Source organism: Peromyscus leucopus, chromosome 4 (assembly GCF_004664715.2).
Source record: "Peromyscus leucopus breed LL Stock chromosome 4, UCI_PerLeu_2.1, whole genome shotgun sequence".
Taxonomy (NCBI): domain Eukaryota; kingdom Metazoa; phylum Chordata; class Mammalia; order Rodentia; family Cricetidae; genus Peromyscus; species Peromyscus leucopus.
The window spans coordinates 109,816,836-109,841,117 of record NC_051066.1 but is presented as its reverse complement, the minus strand read 5'-3'; positions in this window follow the sequence as shown (position 1 = coordinate 109,841,117).

Sequence of the window (24,282 nt, the reverse complement as noted above, 5' to 3'; positions counted from 1 at the left end):
GGGTTGGAGGTAAGAATTACGTTTTCTGTCAGGTAGCTTCACTACAGGCTGCTTGTGCTCTCTCATAGCAAGAACATCCCAGATGTCCTGAAATACATGAAATAGTGTCTCTAAGTGCCACATAGCATTGGCCTTTATCTGTATTCCTCATAGTAGTTTCAAAGGACCATCTAATTTCATAGAGAGAACATGGCCTTCATTTCTCACAAGCAATGGTGGATGGAGTGCCAAGATTCCAGAACATAGGACATGGGATTGCAATACACATGACACAAAATTTGAATGATTTTTGTGAGACCAGATTGCTCAAGCCAAAGCAAATTTTTTAGTTCCTGTAAATTCCTATATTAGCCCTGAACAGGAGAAACTGAGGGATAGTTGTATAAATTCATTGAACATTAAGGGCAAACACAATCATGGGTAGGAGTGGGAGGTGGTGTCTCACAGCTTTCCTCACTGACCAAGTTAAGAGGTTGCTAGTGTCCACTGCCCACTCCTTTCTCAGAATCCTAGGAAGTTGGGCTTCTAGGAGGGAAGGTGGTATGTTGAGAAGGCAGGTGGTATGGTCCCTAGAATTTAGCTGCCCCTAGAAGAACTCAAAAGAACATTGTATTCCTGTAGTAAATTGTACTTTTTGCTCTGTCCTCTGGCTGCTTTTACATCTCTCCTCCTGTGGTGTAATTTTTCTTCATGTTTTATGTTTACTTTTTCTTCCTTTCAACCTTCCTCATGGGCCTGTGAGAACAGTGGTTGGACACACCTAGAAGGAATTCTAACGCTGAGTAGGGAACAGTGTGGGTGGAAGCAGGTGGTAGGAGGATCAGGAAGGCTGCTTAGCAGGCTTCTGAACAAGAGGATCTTGGAACACAGATGATATGGTGGCTTTGGACAGGAATGGCCTTTCCAGTGGGGTTGGGAGTCTCTTTGTTGTTAGTTAGTGAATAGACTGGATTTCAGGCCTGGGAAGCTGCAGCTCTATGCTCACAGGTGACAAAAAAAAAAAAAAAAAAAAAAAAGAAAGAAAGAAAGCTAAAATAAATAACAAATGGCCATGTAGAGACTTGACCCTCTCAAGCAAATACTAAAGATCGCTATTCCCTGGGACTGTCTACACAGCCTCTTAGATCAGTCAGGACTGCATTCTGTTGTTGCTCTTTGCATCTTAACCGGTTGACATGTAGCTGGACTCCCATGACTCTCTAGTCTACGCCTTTCAATGAACGCACTCAGTTTTCAATTTAACTATGTTTTATGCTCACACAAATTAAGACAAGAAGTTACACTGGTTGAACACGTTCAAAGTCGTACAGCGTGGCAAACCCTGGGTGCACTTTCACCTCTTCCAGATCGAAACAAAAATGTGGAGTCCAAGCTCATCAAATTAGAGACAGATTGAAGCAGATGACTGTGCAGGTGTTCCGTTTCAGAAAGTATTAGACCATAGTGCCGGGGGCCTCTGGGCTCATTTCTAACCTAGACTAATCGTGCTGGGAATAATGACCTGTAGTTACTGCCTTGTGAATCAGACCCCGTGATATTTAAAATAATTAAGATCAAAGCCTAACTAGAAGGCTACTGAATTCACCAGTCATAAAATGTTAGCACATAACCAAAGGCTGGACTTGTTTGCTTAACAATGTTTAACGCTCAAGTTATAAAACGGTGTTAAGAGACAGACAAAAAACGTCATCTTCAAAAATGTTACTTTCCCACACTCCCATTCCCAAAGGAACAGCCAGACAGCAAGAAAGGTCTCTCGATGGGAATCTGAAGCAAAAATGGGGTTCAAAAACCATTACAAGTATGAACAGACCGGTCATTGCAGAGCTGGGCTGGTGGGACCTATCAGCTTGCTGGCTGCCATCCCAAGAGGTGACCTGGGATGAGAATCTGCTTCCCATTTGTAGGCGGTTGGAAAGAAGTGTGAAATGAATTGGTTTGTCCGGGCTGAGTTCCCAGGAAAAGGGTGTCTTTCATACCAAAAGCTCCCACCCCAAATAGCAGGGTGCTTCAAGCCAAAGAGTTAGACAGTCAAATGAGTGCTAATTGAGTTAGAGGTTTGATTAGGAAGTAAGCTGACAATTAAGTTCGGTTGAGGCCCCTTAGCAGGCAGGGCTCTAGCTTTGAGAGGCTGGGTAGAGCACACCACAGTTGAAGGTGGCTGCAAATCCACTACTGAGACATCGATTGACAATTTCTAATCTCTGCCTAGAGCAAGTGAGAGACAGCCTAGAGATCAGTGGTTGGTAGTGACAGAGGCATAGGAAGCTATGGCGTTGATTCTGAGGATCCTGTTCACAGCATCCCATTAGAGATAGACATGTCTACTGAACCACAGTGGGGGACTGAAAAAAGAATCCATCTCCAAAAGAGGAAATGCTGCAGCTTTCTGTGGCTGGGTTCCCAGCAAGTTTCTATTCTCCTTACCAGGGCATTTGTGTCTCTATTTAATACATAACACCGCCAGGGCTTCACTGTCTCAGGCACGACTTTTGTTGCTTTGAAAATGTTACCTCACGGACACCTACAGGAATCCAGGGAAGTAAAGGTCCATGTTATTGTCACTTCACAGGCAAAGACTCTGGGGCATGGAGATGCTTGGAAACTAGTAAGTGGGACAGCTAGCCTTCAGAAAAAGGTAGACTGACAAAATAGAAGAAGAGAGAGAATGTCCTAGGAGAAGAAAGGATGAAACATTTATTTATCTGTTTATCTATCTATCTATCTATTTATTTATTTATTTTTGGAGGAAGGAAGAAAGGAAGGAAGGAAGGAAAGAAGGAAGGAAGGAGGAAGGAGGAGGGAGGAGAGGAAGGAAGGAAGGAAGGAAGGAAGGAAGGAAGGAAGGAAGGAAGGAAGGAAGATACATTAAAAACCCAAGGCAAAATTTAATGGGCTTCTTCACTCCCCCTTTCCCACAATTGCCAAAATGAAACTCCAATAATAAAGCTTAAAACTAAAATTCAGTACAGATAAAAGCAAGCCCTCATTACCCAACGTATAATTAACTGGGGAATTCACTGCTGGGGGACAGTGAGTGGGGAGGGTGGGGCTTGCTGATTCAAGCTGATGGTTTTCAAACAAGGTGTTAAAACCAGACAACCAGACCTCACTTCAGATGCTGCAGTGGAGCCTCCGCTGTGGATGATGATGAGACGTCCAGGCTTGGAAAACATCCTAAGTGCTCTATGGATCAAAGACCCTGGAGGTCAGATGTGTAGCCCCTTGTTTAACTGAAAACCCATCTTTCCCAAGCCCATCCTCTTCCCTTTCTAAGGGAGACAGCTGTATCTCCCACCACACTTTAGCTGTTCTTTCTGCTCACTGTCTATCCACCTTCCTCAGATCCACTCTCCAGGGAGCCTCAGGATACCTAGCCAACTCCCTCATCCTCTCCCTTCTAGGATTGATACTGAATCTTCCTAGATTCCTCTGAAGACTTTGTGGCCCAGATCACAGCCTCTCCATTCACCAACTGACAGTATTTAAGCTGACAACACAGCCATTCTCAGCAACGGTAGTCTGTCTGGTTCAAGTTTCTGTTGTCTTCTGCAGATCTACCTCCATGGACAGATCCACAATTGAAGGACCATCCCATTCTCAATATCTAATTCCAAACACCTTTCTCTGCACGTTCTTTCTTCTTTCTTGGTTGTTTACTCCCAACTCAATGGTTTGAATTTTCCATTTCTAATGCTCCTACAAACTGTTCGCCTTGTGATTTCTTTGCACTTTCAGCTCCCGCCTCAGTCCCAAGTGCTCCTACTTTTATAATCAAGCACTCCAATGTTTGTGGAAATATACCATGCAACTCTGCAGATTAGCGAACACTTTGAGAGTGCAAAATTTGAAAATGTTGAAAATAGGTCTCTAGATATGTAAAAACAGTTTCCAAGAAGCATGATTTAATCCCTGACTTCTGGCAAGAGATGTCTTACTAGCTCAAGACCCCCCACCTTGGTCAGCCTCAGCCCAGGTGGAGAACAGTGTTAGGCTTCAGACAACTTGGGCACATTCCAAATTCTCTGGTACAATAAACCTCTCAGCTTTGACCAAGTTATTTTTATAATTTTGAAACTTTATTGTATGCCATGCTATGAGAAGTTGGTGATGTGCAGGACTCTTTTGCATTTTAGTGACATTTGTTTGAGAAGGATTTACACACACTGCTAAACGATGGTAGGGTTCAAGGATGGGAACGGAACAGGCATAACAGATATGCAATATAACCACAACCTTAAATCAGAGATTCAAAGAGCTAAACAGCAGCCTAGAAGCATAAAGTTTAAATGTCCTTTTACTTAGCAATGTCACTTGCAATACCAAAAACAACAGCTTCATTCTCTTGGACAAGCATCTATTATTGTCTCTTTTTAAGCCATTTTTAATTTCAAATTTAACTTGTTCACCCACTGAATACATCAATATCTCATGTATCTGGCATGATCTGACATTAGCAATGCTTCTACATAAATGAATATTTACACCTTAAAGTATCACAGAAATGCGCATCTACTGACCATACTTCTAAAATAATGAAATTCTTCCTACCACCTTGTAGCTAATATATCAGTGGCGTTTCTCTGATTGTACTTGTAGACTTCTTTTGTTAAATGCTGGATTTGCACCTCCTAGCTGACTGCTCAGTGACTTTTTCCAGTTCTCACTGGGTTGTTCTTTGTTCCCAAAGTTGAGGCCTAGAGAAAAATTCCTACAGGTAAGTGTGTTGCTAAGTAACAATAAATATGTTCTCTTACCTCAAAAGTCTTACAATTGCATTTCCCCAGAGTTTCTCTTCCCAGCAAACACCAGCAATGGCCTCCAAGGTTTATGGAAAACAATATGACCTGCTCAAAAGATATAAATCATTCCTCATTTGTAGTTTTTTAATCTTCTCACATCTGTTTTGGGTCAAACTAAGGACCATGTTGGTCAATCTCAAAGTGGCTTTGGTGGCCTTTTATCTTTCTGTTTGCAGAGTTTCATGACTGGGTTAGGGTAAAGGTCAAACACCTTATCACTCTGGATTTTAGCTAATTCAGTTTTAGCTAAGGTGAGACACTACCCCAACCCCAGGCATCTTTGGTCCTCCCATGCTGAGAAAGAGAGGAACATCACCAATGGATGGCAGAGCCACGTGAGGAGTGATAGGGGCCAGAGAGCTGTGAGGGATGGACAAAGTCATGATTCACTTCTCCCAACTTAGAGGGTAAGCCATGCCAGCATTCACTAAGTACTAAGTGAGCAGGTGAGTGAATGAGGGGATGGGGGACTCACTTTGATCTGCTGGAAATGATTTTTTTTTTATGAAATAATTCTGCTCCCAAAGGTAGAAACTTTTAAAAAAAAAAAAACCCAAAGCATAATCACATCTCTCTGATCGTCACAAAGCCCTAAAGAACAGAGAGGCAAGTTCTTGTGATAAGGCCCTGATGGATGGTTCCTAGGAAGGTGGTTACAGATGGAGTTATCTGCTCCAAAATCTACACGTTCTTTGTTTTTGACTTTCTTTTGAATTTTGAGTCAAGGTCTCAGTCTGTGTAGCCTGGATTGATCTTGCTTTCTAGATCCCCCTCCTTTAACAGCCCATGGGTAATGACAATACAGGTGTGTGCCACAATACCCAGCCACAGGTCACTTTTGAAAAGGAAACTAATTTAAAACTAAAGCTTATAAATGTGATGGTACACTATGGATTACTACTGGAGCCCCTTTAAATATTTAAATGTGGGACTCTGTGAAATGTCACATGAGAAATTACTGGAAGGAGTGAGTATGTCTAGCTTTTAAAAGAAAAATCAAAAGGATATGAAAACATGGCAGCCTCCAAATTAATTCCTCTTAACATCAATGTGGAATAGACCGATTCTAATTTTCTCTAGGAGGAACAAGTAAATATTGGGTAAATGTACATTTAGAGAAAGAAACGTTGGCTGGAACCATCTAGGAATGAGACAGTCTTTTGGAGGAGGCCTCTCTTCTCATGATATGAAGTCACACAGCAAAAACAAGAAGCCAAGTGCTGCCTCCCCTGCTAACTTCCCTTCGAAGTATTTGCAGTAGCTTTTCCCTAATTACAATCCAGAAAATGAAGAGGACCAGTGTCTCGGGGTGGGGGTGGGATGCAGAGGAAGGATACTCAGACACCCACAGAGGACCTAGCATATAGCACAAACATTTTGTCCTTATTTAGCACTGCCCAGGTGAGCAGCAGGTGGCAGATGCAGCAGGAACCAGACTGAAGAGGATCCCAGCTTCGCATCTTAGCACAGAACTGGAACCCTTCTTTGCCCTGACCACAATGAATACTAAGTGAATTAAAACTCAAGCAAAAAGGAAGGCAGACTGAAAGGAGTGGTGAGAACTGCCCTCCCAGACATTTCTAAATATGCCAAGGAAACTTTCAGCCACATGTTAGAACTTTATAAATTATGTGTAAACATGACCTCTGAAAACACGCCAGGGTCCATGCAGCTGAGAGCAACTTCTCTGGTGAATCATAGCTGGGACAGTCATTTTTTGAACTCTGCATGCAATTTTCCACATATTTTCCACAATAACCGGCGTAGTGAATACACACATGGCCCAGGTCGCCTCCTGCCAGCTTCCCACCCATCTCCGTCACACACGATTTTCCTTGTAATAATTCTCTGCTGCTCAGGGTGTCCCACCTATCGTTCCCATCCTTTCTGTTTTTTTTTTTTTTTTTTCTTTTTCTCTCCATCCTTCACTACTGGGACTTCCATAAATCATCTGTGACATTTTACAGAAAAAGCACAGATGGGAAAAGAGGGCAAAATTCTACCAACTGCTTTATGCTAATTTTAATTTCTGCCTCCTTCTGATGGATCAGCTCCCACAAACAGGACAAACTGGGACCATTTCAGTGAGTCTCTAGCTTTTTGTTTGTTTGTTTGTTTGATTCAGGTAGTGTTCTAAAAAGACACTTTAAATATGTTGAAACTTATGGCCCAGACTCAGTGAGTCAGTCTATAACACATTCAGGATCTTCATTTCAATCTTGAGGAAAGTCTCCAAAGTTGGCTTGGAAATGAGGCAATTGTTCTAGATGTATCCATCCACTCCACAGCCCAAGCATTTAATCAAGAGGCCCCCTTTCAATCAGTTTGCAGCTACTGAAGACCTGGATTTCTCTGGCACCTCCCACTCTGTTGTCTTGCTTCCCCTCCAAGGTTCTTGGGAACTCTACTCCACTGCAGTTTTACCATTGTCCTAGCTCAGAACATCCTTGAGGACTCCATAGTGGAAGCACTGGGGGGAAAGCACTATTATTTGAGATTCTCAGTATTACAGGCCCACCATGATTCTTTTTTTTTTTTCATGAAGGAGTGCTATTTATTGGCTTGTTCCTGGATTGTTCAGTCTGCTTTCTTATATATATATATAATTTTTTTATTTTATAATTTGTCCTCCCCCCTCCCCCTCACGTTCATCCCAGCCCACCCCCCATTCCCATCTCCTCCAGGGCAAAGACTCCCCTGGGGATTGAGTTCAACCTGGTATATTCAGTCCAGGCAGGTCCAGTCCCCTCCTCCTAGGCTGAGCCAAGTGTCCGTGCATAAGCCAGGTTCCAAACAGCCAACTCATGCACTGAGGACAGGTCCCAGTCCCACTGCCTGGATGCCTCCCAGACAGTTAATCAACTGTCTCACTTATCCAGAGGGCCTGATCCAGTTGGGGGCTCCTCAGCTATTGGTTCGTAGTTCATGTGTTCCATTCGTTTGGCTATTTGTCCCTGTGTTTTTTCCAAGCTTGGCCTCAATAATTCTTGCTCATACAAACCCTCCTCTTTCTCGACAATTGGACTCCTGGAGCTCCACCTGGGGCCTGGCCGTGGATCTCTGCATCCGGTTCCCTCAGTCATTGGATGAGATTTCTAGCATGACAATTACGGTGTTTGGCCATCCTATCACCAGAGTAGGTCAGTTTGGACTGTCTCTCAACCATTGCCAATAGTCTATTGTGGAGGTATCTTTGTGGATTTCTGTGGACCTCTCTAGCACTTTGCTTCCTCCTATTCTCATGTGGTCTTCATTTATCATGGTCTCTTATTCCTTGTTCTCCCTCTCTGTTCTTGATTCAGCTGGGATCTCTTGCTCCACTAAGCTCTCTTTTCCTCGAATCTTGCCCTTCATTACTCCCACTCACGTCCAAGTTGTTCATGTAGATCTCATCCATTTCTCTGTCATTTGGCCATCCCTGTGTCTTTCTTAGGGTCCTGTTTTCTAGGTAGCCTCCCTAGAGTTGTGAGTAGCAGTCTAGTCATCTTTGTTTTACATCTAGTATCCTCCTATGAGTGAGTACATACCATGTTTGTCTTTCTGAGTCTGGGTTACCTCACTCGGATGATTTTTTTTCTAGATCCATCCATTTGCCTGCAAATCTCATGATGTCATTGTTTTTCTCAGCTGAGTAGTATTCCATTGTGTATATATACCACATATTATTTATCTATTCTTCAGTTGAAGGGCATCTAGGTTGTTTCCAGGTTCTGGCTATTACAAATAATGCTGATATGAACATAGCTGAGCAAGTACCCTTGTGGTATGATTGAGCATTCCTTGGGTATATGCCCAAGAATGGTATAGCTGGGTCTTGGGGGAGATTGATTCCCAATTTTCTAAGAAAGCACCATATTGATTTCCAAAGTGGTTGTACAAGCTTGCATTCCCACCAGCAGTGGAGGAGTGTTCCCCTAGCTCCACATCCTCTCCAACATAAGCTGTCTTCAGTGTTTTTGTTCTTAGCCATTCTGACAAGTGTAAGGTGAGAGTCGTTTTGATTTGCATTTCCCTGATGATTAGGGATGTTGAGCAATCCCTTAAATGTCTTTCGGCCATTTGAGCTTCCTCTGTTGAGAATTATCTGTTTAGTTCTATAGCCCATTTCCTAATTGGACCATTAAGTATTTTGATGTCTAATTTCTTGAGTTCTTTATATATTCTGGATATCAGCCCTCTGTCAGATGTGGGGTTGGTGAAGACCTTTTCCCATTCTGTAGGCTGTTGTTTTGCCTTGTTGACCGTATCCTTTGCTCTACAAAAGCTTCTCAGTTTCAAGAGGTCCCATTGATTGATTGTTTCTCTCAGTGTCTGTGCTACTGGTATTATATTTAGGAATATTTAGGCATCTCCTATGCCGATGCGTTCAAGACTACTTCCTACTTTCTCTCCCATCAGGTTCAGAGTAACTGGATTTATGTTGAGGTCTTTGATCTACTTGGACTTAAGTTTTGTGCACAGTGACAGATACGGATCTATTTGCAGCCTTCTACGCATTGATATCCAGTTATGCCAGCACCATTTGCTGAAGATGCTTTCTTCTTTCCATTGTACACTTTTGGCTTCTTTGTCAAAAATTACATGTTCATAGGTGTGCAGATTAATGTCAGGGTCTTCAATTCAATTCCATTGGTCCACATGTTGGTTTCTATGCCATTACCAAGCTGTTTTTATTACTGTAGCTCTATAGTAGAACTTGAGGTCAGGGATCATGATGCCTCCAGAGGTTGTTTTATTGTACAGGATTCTTTTGGCTATCCTGGGTTTTTTGTTTTTCCATATGACGTTGAGTATTATTCTTTCCAGGTCTGTGAAGAACTGTGTTGGTATTTTGATTTTATTTACTTATTTATTTATTTATTTATTTATTTATTTATTTATTTATTTGTTTGTTTTTCGAGACAGGGTTTCTCTGTGTAGCTTTGCGCCTATCCTGGGACTCACTTGGTAGCCCAGGCTGGCCTCAAACTCACAGAGATCCACCTGGCTCTGCCTCCCAAGTGCTGGGATTAAAGGCGTGCGCCACCACCGCCCGGCTTGATTTTTTTTAAGGGAACAGACTATATGGGGCCAGAAAGAGAGGCATAGACAGCCAAAGGTATTTGAGTTACTATTTATTCCAATATGCACTTGGAAGAAAAGATATTGTAGAAGAATAATTGAGTGAAGACTAGACTCACATCTGGAATACAAAGAAACCTAATCCTTCTTTCTAGACGATTCCCTCCATTCTCATTCCATATACCATTATGTCTCTCTCCTTACAGAAGAAGATGTTGGAATCCCTGGTGCCATACACAGCTTGGATCCTCCTTTCTTCCATCACTGTTGCTGGCCTTCTAGGCTCAGATTGTCCTTCCTCTCTTCCACAGTTGCATAAGCTCACTAGCTCGCTAGCTTCATGCATTCAAAATCACTGCAAGTATATCTCGTTCTTTATATACCATGGGCAGTACTAACTAAATAACTCAAAACATGTAAGTAATAAAGTGGTATGCTTACAGAGTCATATTAATGGGCTAACATCTGCCTTTTGAAAACAATAACTAATTTTAAAAAAAAACTAAATATTTAATTGTATGTCTATGGATGTTTTGCCTGCTTGTATGACTGGGTACGATGTATTTGCAGTGCCCACAGAGGAGGGTGTCAGATCCTCTAGGACTGGAGTTACAGATGGTTGTGAACCACCCATATGAGTGCTGGGAATTGAACCCATGTCCTTTGGTTAAGCAGTTAGTGCTCCTAACTGCTGAGCCATCTCTTCAGCCCCTGAAACTAATTTCAAGTTTTGCATTAAGTTGTACTCTCAATTTTTATGTCGATACTAAATTTGAATAGACTTTTGCACAATTCCCATAAGATAATGAAAAGGTCTTCGAGATGTTAGTATTTCACGTTATTTAGAGCAACTACTGAATTCCTTTGTCAGAAATATGCTCTACTTTGGTTGAAAAACAAGGATGGATGTAGCAGGGCATGGCCTAGAAGACCACAGTGTTTACACCACACACTTCCTGGTTCAATGTATCACAAAGTTCTTAGCGAGACGGGCCAAAGTCTTTATGATTTTTCAAGGTCTTGCTTCAATATGGCTAGCTTTCTGCTGTATGTAGGCACGGTGTGGTAGGAGACCAGGAGCCATGCTCTCAAGATGCTGTCAACTCACTTGTGTGAGAATTGAAGCACTTCCCCTGTGGGCTGGAAAAGCCATCCACTAGGGTCTTCTGGAAGATGAGAGTGACAATTTCAAAGGTGGATGCAATATCCACCCTTCCTTAATTCTCCTTTTCCTCTCTCTTTCTCTTTTCCCCTCCTTCACAAAGATTGCTTTAGCTCCTGTTGAGGAATAACTTCTGGCCATGTCTCAATGACTGTGGGTGAAGAGCAAAAATGACATGGCATAGATAGGTGAGTAGAGAGTTGAAGACAGTCGTAATCCAAAGATTCTCAGGAGACATGCAATGCGCCCCAAGAAAGGCTACAGAGGATCCTAAACAAAGGATTTGGGCCAAAATCTAAAGAGAAACATGCTAGTAATGATCCTGCAACAGCTCCGCCTTTATTTGTAAGTGTGGGCAGAGAACAAATAATACTTGAATACATGTAGTATACCAAGAGAGTAGCTTCAGCTCTGACAAAAACTTTGTACTAACACAGAGCAAATTCTAAAGGAACTTGGATTTTCCTTGTGTTTTTTTATGTATTCATAGATAAATGATGATCAGAGAGTCTTCTGTTTTGGACACTATTTTCTGAAATGTGGCAATAAGAAATATTGCACCTGCTTTGATTTCATCTAATTACCACCAAACTGGGTGGAATTCCTCACTTTATCCAAGATTATCAGAATGAAGCAATAGTCCTGAATACTGCTCAAAGGGCCTAATGATCCATCTAGACCTTTCTAGTAATAAAAAAGTATCATTAACTGCAAAAGGCCTGCCGTATACATTATACTGTCTAATTACCCAACCAACCCTAGGATGTGGCAGAATTATTGCTATGTGTATATTACTGATAAGGAAACCAAGGCACTAGGAAATAAATTTCCCAAGGTTGCTGAACAGAAAGCAGTTGTTCAGAACAAAAATAAAGTAAACAGTGTTCCAAAGATCACAGACTCAATAAATGTAAAATTAAGGCTTTCAAAAAAAAAAAAAAAAAAGGAGGAAATGGTAGTGTTCAATCTCCAATAAAATCAGAATCCAGAGCCAACTCATGCCATTGGTATGTTATACATCCTTTCTAATAAAAACTACCAGAAAATGTTGCTATAGTACCTGCCCATGTGAAGACTAAGGCAAAAGTACCCTCGCGGGGTGGTGTAGAAATGTCTCTTGATGCTACTGCTTTAAAAATCATAGAGCACTGTTTATTATAATCTAATAGCATGTATAATCTATGATCATGAGACTCTTCTTCCAGAACTTAAACCTTGGAGTGTAAAAGACTAATGTGGAACAAGGCAGTCTGATGCACTAGGGGACATGTTGAGCATGATGACACCATGAATTCACAAAGTCATTAAAGGAGGGGGTAGACAAGCATGGTGGCATACATACAAAACCAGCCCTCGGGAGGCTGAAGCAGGAAAAACATACATTTGAGGCCCTCCTAGACTTTATAGTAGGTTCAAGGTCTGCCAGACTACATAGAAAGACCTTATCTCAACATATATATGCATATATAATTCATATGTATGTATGTTTGTATATATAACTCATACACACACATGTGTGTACGTAAATAACAAAGCGCATGCCTTTAATCCACTTGGGAGGCAGAAGCAGGTTGATCTCTGTGAATTTGAGACCAACCTGTTCTGCATAGCAAGTTCCAGGCCAGTGAGGACCATATGGTGAGAAGTCGTATCAAGGGGGGTTATGGGTAAGAGAATGATACTATTGAGTATAATAATATGATGGCAGACAGAAGGCCTCACTGTTCATTCGAGAATGTGTTCCATGTATGGTGAACCCTAACCTAAATGATGGACTTTATTTAGTAAATGGTAATATAAAATGACACATGGATTGTCACAAATGACCACAGCAGTAAAGAAGCTGAACTGGAAAAGTTTGGTTCTTTGTTTTCTGCTCTGAAAAAAATAATTTCTACTAACTAAGCCTTCAGTCCCAGCACTCAGGAGGCAGAGGCAGGCAGATTTCTGTGAATTCATTGGCCAGCTGGGTCTACAGAGTGAGTTTCAGGAAGGCCAAGGCTATACAAATAAATCCTGTCTTGAAAAAAAAAAAAAAAAAAAAACAAGACTACGAACTTAAAATTATTAGACACCATTGAATATTTATTTTGGTGTAAATTTTAGTGTCATTATAAGCATAGAGAAAATTGGAAGCTAAGTACCCAACTGCAGAGTAAAAGAGACTGAAGCAAAGCAGATGGAGTAAAACCAGAAATTAAAAAAAAAAAAATGAATCATGGGCTTTTCTTTCAATTTTTAAAGTAGAAAGATGAAAATAATAGGTATGGACATTCTGAACTTAATTCGTGTTAATTGTGTGTGGTGTGTGTGTGTGTGTGGTGTGTGTGTGTTGTGTGTGTGTGTGTGTGTGTGTGTGTAAATGTGCAGTTGGGCAAACAGCTGGAATTTTGTTCACACACTTTTGGAATCCTCCATTCTGTCACTTCATAAGCACTCCATTGAGTGAGCCAATGTTTTGCTGGGTTCCCCTTTAAACCACATGCTAAGACTGATCAGTAAGAGGCTGTCACAGCATGAAAAAGTAGATCATTAGAGTGAGCTTTGACCAAACAAAATCAAATGGTCAATTCCAAGTTCCTTCCTTCCTCATTCTAAATCAACAGAGGACTCTACAAGACGATCTGTGGGCTTTCACTGGAGTTTCAAGTTAGTATAAAGTACGTGGTAGTTTGTAATGGGTTTCTTTCAAACGAGATCGTTTAAAGATCTTTGGCTGTGCCATACACATACACACCACCACAACCAATGCTCCAAAACAAAACTCCTCCAGGAGAGACACACTTGTAACTGCAGATCTAGATAAGTGGTTCAACTTGCATACCCAGAGACTGGAGCCGTGGCATGACCAGAAGAACCTTTTGTACATTGATACGGAAGTTCCTTTTCCTTCAGTATGGGATTCTCATGTAAGATTTTTGCAACAGTTTTCTCTCAGCACAAGAGACAATTTCTAACCGTATCCTAAAATGTTCTTTCCTCTAATTAAACCTAATCCCTATTATCACCTAGATGCCTCCAAGGGCTCAGTTTTCAAGTTACAGCATCATCTGGTTGCCTTCTGAGATCATTGCAAATACGCAGGTCCCACCATGGTCCATTGCTTAGCCCTCGCAAAAACACCGGCAGGAAGCAACCAGGCCGCTTCTGGAGAGTTTGGTGATGAAACAGCTCACAGTCGGCTGCCCCTGCAATTTTCACACCTGGGGCTCTTGAGCTTTGAGGGTGCAGGTGGCCTAATACAGAAATAATTAGTTCCATGTCATTAATTATTTACATGGAGCTTATCACCCCGGGTTGGCAATTTTTGTTGACTCCAAACTGCAGGTGCACAAAAGAAAAGCAGCGAGGCAAAGTGGGGGCCCTGCCGCTTATCTCGGAGGCGGACCCTGGGAAAGCCGATGTCGTTCTCACAAACCATTTCAAAGGATGGTTCGACGAGACTACAGTTACAAAGGTGACCCTATTTTACTTCACAAAGTTCTACTTTTAAAACATGTTCGACACGAGAAAGGTCTTTCGGTTTTGCTGATAAACAAAAGCAAAGGATGAACATTCAAAGCCACTGTGTTACAGTGAGGTCAAATGGGGATCTGAAGGACACTCCCCCCCTCCCATGCATGTTGTTCATTGACTCTGCCTTGGGGAACTACTGGTGAATCTGACTAAAATGCTTATTTTTGTCACAATTCCGTCCTTGCCAGTTAAAACCTCTAATCCCAATGCAGGAATCCTAGCGACAAGCTTGTCCTCGGAATCTAAGACAAGTAGCTCCCCTGTCTTCTCACAGAGTACCAATTCCCCGTCCAGTCTTAACTTCCTTCTGCATTTGTAAGAGTGGGAGAAAGAGAATCTTGCCTTCCTCACCTCCTTGATTACTGGTTCAAAATTTAACGCACAGAAGTAGATCAGCTCAATTTGTGGCAGAATTTTATTTTTGTGTGGTTTTTCAAGATAGAGATTCTTCTCTGTGTAGCCCTGGATGTTCTGGAACTCTGTCTCTCTGTAGACCAGGCTGGCCTTGACTCAGAAATCCACCTGCCTCTGCCTCCCAAGTTCTGGGATTGAGCCACCACTGTCCAGCTCAGTTTGAGGCAAATTTTAATCTTCCTTCTACAGGGATTTGAAAGCACTGTGACAAATTAACCTGGGTCTATGCCAGTTCGGAACCAGTGTGAGCCTAGTTGTCCTTGCTCTGCCTTTCATCAGGCTCCAGAGGATGATGTCAAGCCATGCTCACACTTGAAGTAGCAAGGGTCTCAACTACAAAGGGCAAAACCATCTCTCCCTTGTGATCTGGTAGCCACATCCTTAAAGAATGATACTGTAAACCTAATTTAAAAAAAAAAGTATTAACATAATCCTTCATCACACTACTTTTCATCTTCTATCATTTCTGTTTCAAATTAATTTCTATTCCACCCCTCTAATTATTATTGTGAGAAAATTCTGGTACAAAAGAACTAAATTGTACATTGTGACTCAAATGTCAACCTCTCTTTACCACTGTAGCACAGAAAAGTTAGAAAAAGTTGCTTTAACACTAAACAGAGCATAGTTCTCAAAGAGAGAGCCCCCAAGCAAACTCCATCAGCATCCTTTGGAAGATTGTCAAAGATACATCTTCTCAGTCTTGGGTCTTTAAAATTAGAAGTCCTGAGCACCCAGCAATTGGTTTTAATAAGCCCCTCATTGGTGAATCTCCTGCGAGATGAAGCTTAAGAAACACTGACACCTGCATTTCTAGGTCAAAAAATCTAAGGATTGTCACAGTTACTCACTCATGATCCAAAATATATTCTTTTTTGATTTTATTTATTTTATTTTATGTGCACATTTGTCTGTGTGATTGTGTCAGATCCCCTGGAACTGGAGTCATAGACAGTTGTGAGCTGCCATGTAGGCACTGGAAATTGAACCTGGGTCCTCTGGAAGAGCAGCCAGTGCTCTTAACCACCAAGCCATCTTTCCAGTCCCCCAAAATACATTCTATATAAGAATTCTGAAAGTTAAAGCCTAAACTCATGACTAGGATCTCTTTTCATTACTCCTAATCTAAGGAAAACCCAATATGCCTCCTAGTTTTTAGCTCTCCTTAGATGTCTTGTGTACCTTAGCAGTGTACTTTAAGCTTTAGGACACCAACACAGGATACAGATGGCCAGAGTAATATAGCAAACTTCCCAAGTCCCAAAGCCCTACATGCAAATGTACCCTCACCTACACAGCTGAAATAACCCACTCACCCCCTCAGAAGCTTGGGCTAAGCATACTGCAAATTTGGTGAGGAAGCTTAGTTGTGGTTTTGTTTGACTGTTTTGGGTTTTTATTTGTTTGACTGTTAAGTCAAACAGAAGTCCCAGGAATCCTGGAAGGTGAAAGTCCTCATCCTACACAAAGGTTTTCAGCCAAGGAAAGTCTCAACAAACTAAGAAACTTATCAACTCCCTTCTTCCCTTGACCCTATTGCCAGTTCAATCGGGAGACCCAATGTCTTATAAATATGTGCCGTGAGCATGGAGTAATCAGGATCATAGAGGTCTATTTACATAAAAAAAATGTCTTTCCTCTCTAAACTGATATTGTAGAGAATATATTATGATATTAATAACCTTTTCTATTTCATTAACCACCAAAGTATTAAAAAAATGTATCATTCTCAGCTTTCATTGAAGACTAACATCAATTTACAAATTTTAAAATATATGACCTCTTTTCAGAAGATTCATGAATTTCTAATGTATTTTTCTGGTCCTTTCGTCTTCTAGCAAGCCTCCCAGAATGAAGTCCAGCTTTCAGAAACACATCTCCTATATGTAAACAGTGGGTCAAAACTATTGCCATGACAGTGCTGGCAAAGTAAGCAGAAGAATCATTTAATAAGCATGTAATATTTTCATCTTGGTCACCAAGAGTGAGTGGGCTGTTCCTTTTAGGGTTCTTTTTTTTTTAAGTTTTACGTATTTTTATCATATCGCAAAGTAAGTTTTCCCTAAACAATTGTTGAAATACAGAAAAATTTGCTTATCTGTACAACTGCTCATCCATCTTGACAGAATTTTGTAAACTTACCATCTTTAGAAAACCTCACAATATGAAAATACTCGGGAGGCAGAGCCAGGCGGATCTCTGTGGGTTCGAGGCCAGCCTGGGCTACCAAGTAAGTTCCAGGAAAGATGCAAAGCTACACAGAGAAACCCTGTCTTGAAAAACAAACCAAAAAAAAAAAAAAGAAAAAGAAAAGAGAAGAATGTGATGCTCAAAATACTCAAAATGATAATAGGAAGTAAAAGTCAAACCCAACATAAAACTAATCATGTGATCATGTGACATGCAGATGTAGAAATGAGACAGGAAGGGGCCACTAGAATGTTGCTACTTAGTAAAGAACATTTTAGTGGTCCCTCCTGTCTCATTGGCTGGAGATGGTGGCACACACCTTTAATCCCAGTGCTTGGGAGGCAGAGGCAGGGAGAATTCTGAGTTTGAGGCCAGTCTGACCTATAACGTAAGTTCCAGGACAGCCTGGGCTACACAGAGAAACCCTGTCTCAAAAAACCAAAATAAAAAACAATAAAAAAAATCATGTTTCTCTTTTTGAAAATTTCAATTAATAAATCAATTTATTTAACGTGTATATATGGGTGCCTACTTATCTGTATGCGCGTCATCCACATATGCTTGCCCTCGGAGGCAGAAAGAGGACATCAGATCCTTGAGCACTAGAGTTACAGGGAATTGTGAGGACCCAACACAGACACTGGAAACCAAACCTGGGTCCTCTGCAAGAGCAGTAAGGACTCTTAACTACTGAGCCATCTCTCCAGCCATTTTTGTAGCTTTCAAACCTTAATGTTTTCCACAACAGCACACATGTCACTAGAGGCTAAGAAAAAATATACATAATATTTTAATAGACAAAAGCTTTTTGTTAAAAGACAACTACTACATTTTATAATAATACAACATACAACATACAACATACAACATACAACATCTGTAAAATAACATTGATTTTCCTTCAACCAAGCAAATGCAAAATCTTGAAAATGTATACAATACTATCATTTGGATAATATACAGGCAATTATACACTTAATAAAAACATGAATATAAGCTCAATGGGCACTTCTACTTAACTAACCAATAAGATATCACTAATCAAAATTATACCCAGGGAACGACTTTCAATCATGCTGATAAATCACTGCTCATGTTATCATTTTGTGGTCCTATTCCGCCACATCAGTTATCTCCCTACAGTTCCCAAACATGCTGTAAAAACTTTGATATTAACCCCCTGTATTCTTGACACTTTGGAAATGCTGGGAGGTGGCAAGAATCATGAATCAGCTCAGCAAGGAGGTCAAAGTGTTGGGAGCTAGGAATTCAGTGTCAGCTGTGAAGAATCTTGAATTTACAGCCTCATGCCCTCCAGGCCCTGAGCAGTTCTATAAAATAGGCTGAATGTTTCCAAAAGCCCAGGGGAGGACTCTCCTCCTTTGCTGGCAGACGCAGTGTAAGGCAGAGCAGAGCTGCGAATGCTAAGGATCACACCATCAGGCTCCTTTCACAGCAGGAGCCTCTGTGTTATTTCCAATTTGGAGGTCATTTCTCTCTGTGATTTTTTTTTTGTCCTGTTTTGTTCCTATACCTAATATCTTCCTTATGTGTCTGTTATATGGGTTTGTCAACCATGTAATGAATGATTCTCACACTGATCATAAAGCTCAGCTGATCCTTAATTTGAAGTGTCCGTGGCATGGTTGCCTCTCAAAGCAGCAGTATTAGGAGATCAAATTAGGATTTAAGACATCACCAAGGTTGGACAACTCCCTTTACACCCTCTTGTTTCTGATTGTCTAGAAAAAGCTAAGGGTCTGGAAGTGAGTCTTAGCCTCATCAGCACTGATGATAACTCTAGTCTCTGCTAAGGATATTCTCAAAGGTCACCTTCGCTCACTGTGTATGTAGGTCCAAAGAGTTGGCCCTGATTCTTGGCTAGAGGGCTCCAGTGTTTAGATAGGTTCTCAGATTATCTGTGCATTGGTATTTTCATCTCTAGAATAATAATAGAGTGATTGATGATAAATCTCAGCTGCTTAATAAATAGCCTAACTCCGAGCAGAAATGGCAAATGTGGCCACATAGATTTCACTGGAATGTGACTGTGTGCTTATTTACAAGTAGTTCACAACCCTGAGAAACTGCCTAGCCAAAGACCCCCTGCAGAAAAAAGAATTATTCTTTTGCTTTCAACTTCTTTACAGATTGAAGATTTCTTCTGGGACCCCAAAATGATGAGATGTTACCTAAGAAAGTGACAAACGTTACGAATTAATTTTCTCCAAAACCTACTGAATAGTCCTAGTTGTCTGAAGAAAGCTGAACAGCAATGTTAAATGTCAAGTTGTTGTTAAAAGGGATCTTGAATGGTGGGGGAAAAAGAGGTCAAAGGGATATTGCATTGCTAAGGTAATCTAGGACAAACGGAGGCTACCTGGAAGGAGGCAAGTTTGTATTCTATGTGAGGGTTCTGGAACCCTAGAACCACACAGCGTCCTGCTTGAGACAGACATGTAACCTGTACTCTGAAGGAGTATTTGACCAAAGCCATGTGGCCACCGTGAGTTTACTGCAGGAAAAATGAAGAGGCCAGAAGCTCTTACTCCAATAAATGTAGATAGGGAGGTTCCCTTTTCCCTGTGACAACCCAGACTGAGGAAACAAAGCCCCCTCCAGAACTGAGAAGTCTCTCCTCATCTCTTCAACCTATTTTGCTTTGCAAACAGAATGCAGCCTATGGTTTTGAGGCTCAAACCTTTTCTGGATACTGTAGACGTGTGAATATGGGCATGTCAACAGAAAGCTGGTATTTACCATGTGTCTACAGGGCTCTACAGTTTGCTTTCCTGTTGTCTACAGAAAATCGATTGATTAAGCAAATCAATAAGGTAAACAAAGGTGGAGGTGGGTATTTAAATTTACTTAAGAGAGCAAATTGTTTTCAAACACATTTACAATGACCCAACAGCACACAAACAGTGGGAATTACCAATGCTCTTATCTGCTCAGCTGAGTCTGCAGCTGTTATCATCTGTTAGTTACCTGGTGACCGCTACTTTATAACCTGAAAGCATCAAAATTGCATTTCTCTTCAAAACATCCCTAGGTTTGGATTTTTTCATTCACACTAAATATATGGCAGTTATTTCACAATAGAAATGTGTTTTTCTGGCCAATGTTTACATCATGGGCCTATGCCTTTCTCTCATAAAAGGTTTTTTTTTTTTTCCTTCCCTAAAAGTGGTGAGGGTGGGGGGCAAAATTGCATGATTACATCTTTAAGTATTTCTAATTTTGCCCACCTGGTTACAAACACAGTCTGCTGCTATTAAACAACCTTATCCAAGAATTAAAGTAAATGCCAATGCTTCATGTAAGTGTGTAGGAGAGTGTGAGTATGTAAATACAGGTGCATCCATGTGCTGGAGTGTGTATGCAGAGGTGTGAGTTTGGGTATGTGTGTGTGTAAACCCACAGACTGTGATGTAGTCATTTGTCTGATCAGCACTAATGAATGCTTTTGTATATCTCCTGCTTCCACGTTTTTAGGTTAGTCTAATGAAAACAACAAAACAAACAAAGGAAACTCCCACAAAGATCCCTGTCTCTACAGAACTTACAGTCTAGTTGGAAGAGTTTGACCATAACCAACAATCCTGATTAACAGTGTTTTGAAAAAGTAGAGCCAGCAATAGATTGTCAGTAATGTTGGAGTTCCAGCGTGGTGATGGGGGTGTGCAGGGGAAGCTGATTGAGAGGCACTAGTTGAATACAGACTGGAGGAACTTCATTAAGTGTCCATCAGAGGGAGAGTGGTCCAGGCAGGGAGAACAGCAAGGCAAAGCCCTAAGTAAACTTGAGACCCAGCAAGCACCAGTGTGGAGTTGTGTGCAAGTCACCTGAGAGACTGGGAAGTCAGAGAAAAGGGGTCATAGGTCACAGGCAAGGGAACTGGATCTTACTAAGTTTCATTCCAGTGGTGGTGGGCAGAGCTTTGATCATCCTCTGAGGCTCCTGGATGAGGAGGAGCCAAAGCAGAGTGCCCGGCAATTAACATGTGAATGAGCAATAATCACAATTAATTATTATGATTACATATTCTGAAGGGTCTCCAGGGTGGGCTCATTACTTGATTTGATTTGTTCAATGATTAAATATAAATGTCAAAATGTTGTGACTTGCCAGAACTTAAAATGTCATTTGTGAGCAAAAACCAAAGTCAGAATCCAGCTTCTTTCAGTGTGTGTGTGTGTGTGTATGTGTGTGTGTGTGTGTGTGTGTGTGTGTGTGTGTGTGTGTTTAAGATGGTCCTGTAGACCTAGATGGCCACCTTCTTTTCTAATAGGAGAAGCTCTTCACAGAACATGAATGAAGTGGGCCCATGCCCCAGGCATGACTGCAGTGACATTTCAGGAAGCCATCAACAGTTCGGACTCTGGTGGGATGCAAGGCCATAGGTTCTCTAACAAGCAACAAAGCACTTGCTTTGGGGCATCATGAAGGGATCATTTTCAGAGCTGTCTTAAGGAGACCATGCTTGCCAGCATAGTCTCGGAGGTGTGCATTTGTTTTCCTTGGAGAACTGTGATGCCTAAGGCCTAAATGGCTTCTTTATTCTGGAAGGTGTTTCTGCACTCAATTTCACTAAGTGCATATGCTGAGGAACTCTGTGAGTAAAGCAAGCCCATTCTTGCTTATTTACAGTGGTCCCATCCATGGGACATATAGGATCCATTTCCATGGATACGGATCCCTGAATAACAGATGCCCCTCAAGAACATGCACCATAATGGTCTGCCATTAAGAATCTTGCTCCTTGGACCTGAGAGAATGTGTTTCTCTCTGTACATGTGGTAAGCCCAGTCATGTCCACTGGCATATTGCATCTGCTATGACATTAGCTCTGAAAACATAAAAGCCATTGTCAGCAGTCAATTCCCTCTCTGAGATAGCACCTGTAAAGAAATGGGGCTTGCTGGGCGGTGGTGGTGGCGCGCGCCTTTAATCCCAGCACTCGGGAGGCAGAGGCAGGCGGATCTCTGTGAGTTCGAGGCCAGTCTGGTCTACGGAGCGAGATCCAGGAAAGGCGCAAAGTTACACAGAGAAACCCTGTCTCGAAAAACCAAAAAAAAGAAAAGAAAAGAAAAGAAATGGGGCTCATTGTCGAAGAGGTAAGAACTGGGCCGGTGACTCCCTCTGACTACAGTGTCTGCCAGCCTTAAAACCCAGTGGTATCTTTTGTTCTTATATGTTCATGAATAGCCATCCTGGCTTTCTGATCTCACTTAACAGGTCCAAAATAGATGTCTCTTGAAAATTCTCCTAAGCAATCAATTTTTCTTTGCCACTTTTTCAGAGATGTTTTAAGAGACCCATAATGACAAATGCATCAGAAAATAAGAAATTTTACCAAAGAAGGCAAATCACCTTCCAAAAGACAAAGAAGAAAATACCAGTTGGTTGTTCAAAGAGCCTTGCTTCGTTTGACCGGGTGTTTCCCCGCGGGTCTGATGGATCTGTATAGAAGGAGGAATAGGAGCTTGCAAAGAGGAGAAGCAGGTTGGAAGGCAAGTCTCAAATAAACAGCCCGGGCTGCCTAGCCTTCTGCACCTCACAGTAATGTGAGCTGCCCAGCGAGGTATCTGCGCAGACTCCGAGCTGGGGTTTTCCGTTCTGTTGTACTCGCTGTTGCCACCTGCTGGTAGCATATTATGATTGACACACAGGGTTTAATGGTGGTGGGATTTGTTTATGGGGAGGACAAATTAATTGCAAGTTTAAGGCCACATCAGAAATCTTCCTTCTCCAGGAACTCCATCTTCCTTAACATAGGCAAAGAAAACTCAGAAAACAAACAGGAACTTATTTGCTTCAAGAAGCTGTGGGATACGCCTGCCCTGTTACTCAGCCAATGCGAGACTTCAGAAGATACCATTTTTTTCCCACAATCGTCTTCCCTACAGTGTACGCCTAGAGTGCATCCTCAGGACGAGCGATGTAGTGTATTAACGAGGCATCTTGAAGACTATGTGCTTAACCTAAAACAACTTCTAAAGGACAACTGTTTGTAGTTTTCCTCCAGCCAAGTCGCAGGGCAAAGGACGACCACTTTGGCCTCTCCCGAGAGCTTACAGCTAACAGTGTTCTGGTGCCTCCGGGAGTATACGGACCAATAGACCTTGAAAAACAAGAGGCAAGCACGCTGCTTGAAGTAAACCAACCCTGATTTTAAAGGCCTGTCCTGAGCTATAATTTGCTGAGAAATATGAACCAGAAATACATTTCCTTAGAAATCTCTATACTCATAAACAACCAATACCAAAGGAAAACTTCCCAGGAAATCCAGACACATCCAAAGCCACTGTGCAGATGTTTAACTTTTAAATTTATGATCACACAATAGGGAGGTCTCAGATGAAAATATAATATGTCAGGAAGTTCAAGAGGTAAAGCCCCCCCCAACACTTTCACCACATACCCACACATACAGATGCCACATCATAAAAAATTTAAAAGGTTCCTTCAGTATTAATGTTCATATTGATGGGCCATAATAGGACTCTTAATGCTTAACCTGTATTCTTATTTTAAGTTTAATTTACATGGGGAGCTATGGTTTACTATGGGTGTTTTTATTTCATTACCTGATCAGTGTTCACAGGAAGAAGAGCAATGCTGAGTGGCCAAGGTCACGCCGTGGGCCCTGCCACTTCTGTATCTACTCCTTCTGGACAATTCTGTCCAGTGAAAAGAACTATGAGTGCTTTCAGGAATTCTCCAATCCGCAGACATCTAATTCCCCCAAGTCCCCATTCCCTCCATCCCTTCTGAAACAACTTGTAATTCTTTTCATTCTGGAAGGGCAGAGTAAGGGGTTCCAAAGTAGTGTTCCTTGACTCTCACAGCTTGAGGGGCATGAATCTGGGAGGGGCCTTACTGGAAGGTTCTGAATACAGACAAGTTTTTGACTGAGGCCACAGTCATCCCATCTGGGATAGGCTCTGCCCTGGAAGTCTTGTCTGCAATGTGAATGAGCCGCTGGGTTGGTCATCAGTTGGTGACTAAAGGTCTCACTCTCTTGCCCCACCAGCCTCTCTTTGGGGTTCTCAAAACATGATGGCTTGCTTTCCCAGAGGAAAGGATGGCAGAAAATCAAGAGGTAGATGGAAGCCAGCTAGAGCCTCGCCTCAG